The 7,769-nt window shown below is 34.7% G+C and overlaps 1 pseudogene across 1 annotated transcript; it reads left to right on the top strand.

Annotated features, from left to right (window-relative positions):
- The first annotated feature begins 1,411 nt into the window (after positions 1-1,411).
- Positions 1,412-5,232, top strand: LOC145587334 (endoglucanase 5-like; annotated as a pseudogene). Its single transcript, XR_014101252.1, has 9 exons — positions 1,412-1,630; positions 2,050-2,262; positions 2,413-2,613; positions 2,772-2,858; positions 2,978-3,142; positions 3,339-3,462; positions 3,652-3,815; positions 4,030-4,492; positions 4,548-5,232. The product of XR_014101252.1 is annotated as an endoglucanase 5-like (transcript).
- Positions 5,233-7,769: the final 2,537 nt, after the last annotated feature.

Raw genomic sequence — 7,769 nt, 5'->3', positions numbered from 1 at the left:
CGAATTTTTAGGGTTTTTTTTTTTTTTTTTTGAGTTCTTATAACAGAGTACAATTTAGAGAGAATAATGAAGAAATAAATGTTGTACTCTCTTTTTAGAGGGAAAATGGGGAATGATTTGACAAAATTAAATGCCGTCACAACTACCGTCATTAATGATGTCTATGGACCCCACCAAATATATTTTTTTGTTCATTGGAGGGTACAGTTTGTAAGTTTGTAAAATCGTGGGTACAATTGAGAAATCGAGGAAATAGGAGGGCACAGCTTAGAATTAAAAACTAAAAACGATGTCAAACAAGCCCTAAGGTATTTAATACACGTGTTACTAATAGAACCTCCCACATTAATGATAGAATTGTCCTGATTGCCCTTAGCTCACCTTTTTCACCAAATAATTAAACTCCTTTTCCAAAAGCTTAAGCTGATGGTTAGAGCCCAGGAATATGTTTTATATTCTATCAAAAACTACCACTATCTCCCTCTTTAATTTAATTTCTTCCCAACCACCACCCACCCCTTGTCGCTTCCTTTACCACCAGCACAGCTGCTGTCATGCCACCTAACATTGGGGTTGTCACGCTTTAGTTTGCTGCGATTTGGTGCATACCTCAAATCAAATTGTATAAATTGGTTTGTCATTTTGTCAAACCAACCTAAATTGTATAACATGTCAAACCAAACCAAAATCATAATACAGTAACAAGTTAGTTAATAAGCTTAACTTGATCGAGTTTAATTAGTACAACTACAATCATCCCCTCAAAAAAAAAAAAAAAAAAAAAAAAAAAAGGAACATAAACCCCTTCTACCAACCTGATTAACATATAAAATGTATTGTAGCCATGCAAAAAAAAAAGAACACGTACGATTAACACGAAAAGTCGGTATATTAATCAAATTAAAATAAAGCTTGATATTCATAATTCAACCAACCACTAAATCTTATTCTTATCCTATATTATATATTCTTGATTGGTAAAATATAAAATACTTAATACATAGTTGAGGACCATAACTTAACCAAAAAATAAAATAATATAAAAAAGTCCACATTATATGTAATTGACTTTTGATTATATTTGTATGTACAATGTATAACAACCATAACTAAACAACGTGGGAAGCAAACTTTCATTGCTCTCTTCTAATCTTTTCTTCTTATACAACGTGAAGGCTACTAAATCTTCATTTAGGTTTCCTAATGGTTGGACATTAATTGTTAATTTATGTATAATTAATTTCTTTCATTAGAATTGTTCTTCCATATATAAACCAAGTTTATACAATATACATCTCAAAACAACTTCCTATCATTTGGAAAAGTTTAAGTGTTTATTATTCTCTAGCCATTTTTACAAATATCGGTCATTAGTTCTTAGCTAGGTACGTATATATAGAGGAAGATTGTCATGGAGTTTAGGTTATGTTCGCGTCCACATTATATAATTGTGGTGTTCCTCGGCCTCCTAGCGTTGGAAGCCATAACCATGGTCTCGGGGTTCGACTATGGGGATGCCCTAGATAAGACCTTGTTGTTTTTTGAGGCTCAAAGGGCTGGAAAGCTACCATATGAGAATAGAGTTAAGTGGCGCAAGGATTCCGCTATGCGCGATGGATATGCCCAAGGAGTAAGTATACTAACCTAGCCTTATATTTTTTCTTCTTCCTTGTTACATGTTCTTGAAGGACAATATTGTCTATTACATGCTTTAAACATGAGGGCTCAAGATAAATTTGATGGAAAATCTTATTTCAATTTTTCAAGAATTAATGTTTTGGCTATATATTTGTACTAGTACAAAACAATAATCTTAATGTAATAGTAATGTCTTTAACATATCGAAATCTTTATAGCAGCCTAATTTTGTATGGGACATTTTGTGAAAAATTACATTATAAAATATTTTTTTGCGAGAAACTACCTAATCAAAATAATATTGTAAAAAACTACCTTATAAAAGGTTAAATGTTGTAAGAGACTGTTATTGATCGAAAAATCACTGTTAACTTTCATTTTCCGGCATTAAATTGTATTTTATATATGTAGGTGGACTTGGTAGGAGGATATTTTGATGCAGGAGATCATGTGAAGTTTGGGCTTCCAATGGCCTTTTCGGTCACGATGATGGCATGGGCTGCAATTGATTTCAACAAGGACTTATTAGCTGCGAACCAAATGGATCAAACATTACAAGCTATTCGATGGGGAACTGATTATTTTATCAAGGCCCATACTCACCCTAATGTTCTTTGGGGACAGGTATATCGTGTTGTATATTTTAAACTCGTAACGTGACAACTAAATTTGGCTGAAACAATATATTTATATTACAAGTAAAAGATGGTATCATCAAAAAATTGTAACGTCTTGATTTTTATGCTCACTAAAGTATATTTATATAATGTGAAGGTGGGAGATGGAGCATCTGACCATCTTTGTTGGATGAGACCAGAGGACATGACAACATCAAGGACGGCTTACAAGCTAGACTCGTCTAACCCTGGCTCTGATTTAGCCGGAGAAACTGCAGCCGCCTTAGCTGCCGCCTCATTGGCTTTCCGGCCTTACAACTCTTCTTATGCTCATGTTCTTGTGTATCATGCTGAACAGGTGATTAAACTAGTGCAATATATTATTGCTAATTATACTTTCATGAACTGAAGAAAATAATATGTTACTAATTTTGATATTAATAATGTGTTTAATTTTATAGCAATGCTACACGCTTAAGCTAATTATTAAGATACCTTACTCTAATGTTTGTGCAGCTTTTCTACTTCGCGGATACATTTAGAGGCTTATATGATGATTCAATCACAAATGCTGCAGATTACTACACATCCTCTGGCTATCAAGTAAGGACTAATTGGCTTAAAAACTAGTTTTCTTTCCGAAATGACTCTGCTTTAGCCCATTATTTGACAATGTTACTTTGATCATTGTGGCTAATAATATGTTTTTTTTGTGGAATCAGGATGAACTGTTATGGGCTGCGGCGTGGTTGTATAGAGCAACTAACAAAGAGCATTACTTGCAGTATGTGGTGCAAAATGCTGCTTCCATGGGCGGTACTGGTTGGGCCGTTAAGGAATTCTCTTGGGATAACAAGTATGCCGGTGTCCAAGTCCTCCTTTCTAAGGTATCATCTATTAATCCCAGCTAAATGACCAATATACACACGTAGTTAAGGTTTCATTTTAAAACCAATTGATAATAGGCAGAGTACGTAACTTATTAATTCATTCAACTTTTGTTGTAACATTTAAATTTGACCATCCTATATATTATTAGCGCGAATTGTAAAGTAATTGTAATCTGTATGTGGTTAATTTCAGATATTATTGGAAGGTAAGGGCGGATCATATACATCAACATTGAATCAGTATCAAGCCAAGGCAGATTACTTTGCTTGCTCTTGTCTACAAAAGAACAATGGCTATGATATTCAGCTTACTCCTGGTACTTAAACTTGCACTATTCAATTTTCTGATACTACCTCCGTTACATATGATTAAAGTATTTGACATAAAGTAGAGAGGAAAAATGTCTAATCGTTGCAAATAATATGTAACGGAGGTAGTATTACAAGCAATTGACCTATATAAGCAGTGTATAATACTTTCTTGTGTTTATTTTCTGATCAACTAGGTGGCTTAGTGTATGTGCGTCAATGGAACAATATGCAATACGCCGCCTCTGCTGCATTCCTCCTCGCCGTCTACTCTGACTACCTATCCCAAGCAAAGGCGGTTGTAAACTGCCCTGAAGGAACCTCGAAACCACAAGACCTCTTCAACTTTGCCAAGTCTCAGGTTCTAATTTCATCTTTTATGCCTTTTATTTTCATGTACTACAATTTAGTTTATACTACCTCCGTTACAGGTTATGTGCAACGATTTGACATAAAGCATAGAGGGAAAATGTCTAATCGTTGCACATAACCTGTAACGGAGGTAGTATGTTATTCTTTTGTCATGTAATTTGATTAAACTTTAAGTTGAATGATCATTTTTAATTATTTTATAGGCTGATTACATCCTAGGACAAAATCCTAACTCTATGAGTTACTTGGTTGGTTTTGGAAATAACTACCCGAAACAAGTGCACCACAGAGGAGCATCCATTGCCTCAATCTCTGTACACAACTCACCCGTCGGGTGTGTCCAAGGGTTTGAAGAATGGTATCATCGTACAACCGCGAACCCAAATGTCATACATGGAGGCCTTGTAGGAGGTCCGGATAACAACGATGAATTCGATGATGATCGATCTAACTACGAGCAAACTGAGCCTACAATCTCTGGTACCGCTCCCCTTATAGGCCTCTTCTCAAAGTTGAGGAGCACAAACACACGCGCAAGTCCTTATGCTCGAAACTCACCGAAAACTTCTTATGCTAAGAAGACACAAAATGCACCAAAATCTCCATATGCCACCTCAAGTGAGTATTCGTGTTACACTTAGTTTATTGCAACTCTCTTATGCTTACGTTCTGTTCACCTGATTTTTACTGAACGATAACATTGTTTTACTTTTTTACGCAGATGTGGCAATTAGATTTAAACACTCCATAACGGGCACATGGCAAGACAAGGGGAAAACCGTGTATCATCACACGGTACTTGTTAAGAACATGTCCATGAAAACGGTTAGAGATCTCAGATTAAGGATTGACAACCTCTCGGGACCAATATATGGCCTAATGCCAACTAGTGAAAAGAACGTGTACCAAGTACCGCCTTATCTCAGAGTGTTGTTAGCCGGTGGTGAGTTGGTGTTTGTTTACATACAAGACGGTCCTCAAGCTAAGGTCTCGGTTTACAACTTTCACTAATGGACCAAAAATTCGTGCCACGGTTAGGCTAGCCAACAATTGGCTGCCCTAATCAACTCGGAGTTAGGTCGGACCATAGTTGATCAACTCTAAATTGACGTCAATTTTTACCCTTTATATATTTCTTGTAGTCCGGTGTACATTTAATCATTAACTCTTAAGAGTGAATATTTTGCTAAAATGAGGCTAATGTTGATTGTTGGACAAACATTTGCCACCCTTCTCTAGAATTAATTTATGTATTTTGAGAAGGGACGTTGTAAATTTAGAGGCTTAAGCTTTCTTTGTTTGATGAGTTTTTTTTTATGGTGTGTATACGGTGATGAAATGAAGGCATCCCATTACATCTAAGATCAAATTCGGTTCTTTTCTTCTTTATTTGGCGATTAGAAGTTTATTAGCTATATACTCTCTGTTTCATAATAATGGTTATTTAGGAGGTGTTGGATTCATTCACTGAATTCTGATTTAAAAAGAAACTCATGTGAGTTTAGATTGGCTAAAACCCATACAACGTATTTGTTTGTGAAATTTAATTTGTAAATGTGTAACCCATTTCTCAAATCCTCGTGACATAGGGCATAAACATTCAAAGGGGCCGGCCCTAGGGGTGGGTTATGCTCATACCATACCTTTAGGTATCAAAATTAAAAAGAAAATAAATCATAGTGTAATATTTAATTACTAAACCTAAAATGAAATAGGCCCAAAATAGAAAATCATACGGAGTAGCTTACGCTGCTTACCTGCGAACACCTTAAGATAGCGAGATTATGTCATAGTCCTTTGAAGGGGCTAATTGATTCAAGACATATCTTAACACTTAATTTTTTTTTGATAAATAATCCTCTTTTCAAAGTGCATGCCTTTGAACTATATTACTACCTCCGTTACATGTTATGTGCAACTATTAGACATTTTCCCTCTTTGTTTTATGTCAAATCGTTGCACATTACCTGTAACGGAGGTAGTACTAGTAAAAGAAAATGGGTATAATACAGTTATCAAAATAACTCCATTAGACAATTGGACTAGATTGATACGTGTGGTTGCAAGCCAATATAATAGCCATGGACCATACATTGGATCCGAATGAACATACTTGACACGAATCATACAAAGCGGCCTACTTGATAACGCTAACAATTACAAAAAACGTGATGTAAATTAGTACCTTAATGTGTAAATATTTCATGTGTTTGTTCCTCGTGGTTAACGAGGGTGCCCCAGTTTCTCATGGTGAGAAACAAATTTTGTTTCTCACATGGCATATTCGTAAATAAATCAACAACTTTATTCAACTTTATTTAACTGCGGAGCCCATAATAATGAAAAAGTTGTTGATTTATTCACGAAAATGCCCCATAAGAAACAAAATCGTTTCTCACCATGAGAAATAGGGAATTTCTCGTGTTTAACAGTGTAGGCAGTACTTTATTTTTTTATAAGGTGAAATGAAGGGTTCTAGTGAACCAATGACACCTCTCACATATATAGCCATGCAACCAGCTTCTCTTGTCATCGCTTGAGAGCAGTGGGGGAGGTAAGAAAATCCCTTACTCCCAAGCATTTTGTAGTTAGCTGAAAAAAAAAATCTCATTTAAGGATTATTTAGATTAAAAATCATATGGTAGTCGTCCTTAATTTTTACTTTTTTTGAATAAGTAAAATTTTAAATGCTACGTACAAGTACAATTTAATTTGTACATTTTATTTAAACTGAATTTATAGCTAAACGTCGCTTGTATTTTACCTTAAAATGGACCATTTTTTAATTTCCATGCAAACGACGTTTTGTACACCTTTTCATAATACAATTGATAGAGTATAAAACATATTCCTGGGCCACAACCAGAAATATGTTTTATACTCTATCAACAATAATACTAGAATTCTGAATCGATCAACTCCAATTGGTAAAAGCATGAAGAATACTAGTCATCAATTCATCATGTTCAATTGTCGTCTTTTACCAATTCATCATGTTCAATTGTCGTCCTTCTCAACTAAAAATTGTTCGAACTTAAAAATCTCCGATCTCAATCCGATCCAATCAACCTGCTAATCACGGACTCTCAGGTCATCCTTTTAAATACTTGAAGTTGAGATTGGTGAATTTTGAATTCAATTTTTTTAAAAAAAATGATGTGAAGCGCTCCCTATAATTCCGTACATCCTACGAAGTACGAGGATTCTTGAATATTCAAATAATCAACCTGATGCTCCATTCCTTCGTACATTATCACATGTTAGCACAAGTTTATAACAAACTAAGCCAAAAAATAATCACGAGAGTGCATGTGCGATGCCCTACCAACGATTATGATTTATGATAGCCTATTTTATTTTCTACTCCGTATATAAACCATGCATGAGCATTGAGCATTATATTCACGTACTTATCGAAAAAAAAAAAACACACGAACTCTCAAAATATTTTTTTCTTAAAAAAGTACGGAGTACATTATTAGGTTACTTAATTGAGAGATGAAGATGAAGGGAAATAATGTGATGATATTAGCTATAATAATGCTTATGCTAATTGTTGTTGTAATCATATTAATTGATATTGTTTATGATAGCAATCCCTTGATTTACTCTTTAGATTGACAGTCAAAGATATCCCTTATTCTTAGCTAATGTTCCTAGACAAGTACTCCAATGTATCTAGTCGTATTATATTGCTTACTCATGTACTATATATACTCATGGAATCACATCAATATAATTAAACTTTCCAACATTCTCTTTCTCATAACTCTATCATGGTATCATGAGCTTTTGATCCATCTTTTCTTGCTTCTGCTACTACCATGGTTACACTATCAAAACCTTTTGTTGACGCCGACAAATGATGGTGACCATATCAAACTTTCTTCTCGGAAAGCTTCAAACCAAAATCACATTTTTCACTCAACTCTTTTTGGCACCC

This window comes from Chenopodium album, chromosome 17 (genome assembly GCF_948465745.1).
Source record: "Chenopodium album chromosome 17, dcCheAlbu1.1, whole genome shotgun sequence".
Lineage (NCBI taxonomy): Eukaryota > Viridiplantae > Streptophyta > Magnoliopsida > Caryophyllales > Amaranthaceae > Chenopodium > Chenopodium album.
The sequence above is the reverse complement of the archived record's forward strand: the minus strand, read 5'-3'. Positions and strand labels throughout refer to the sequence as shown.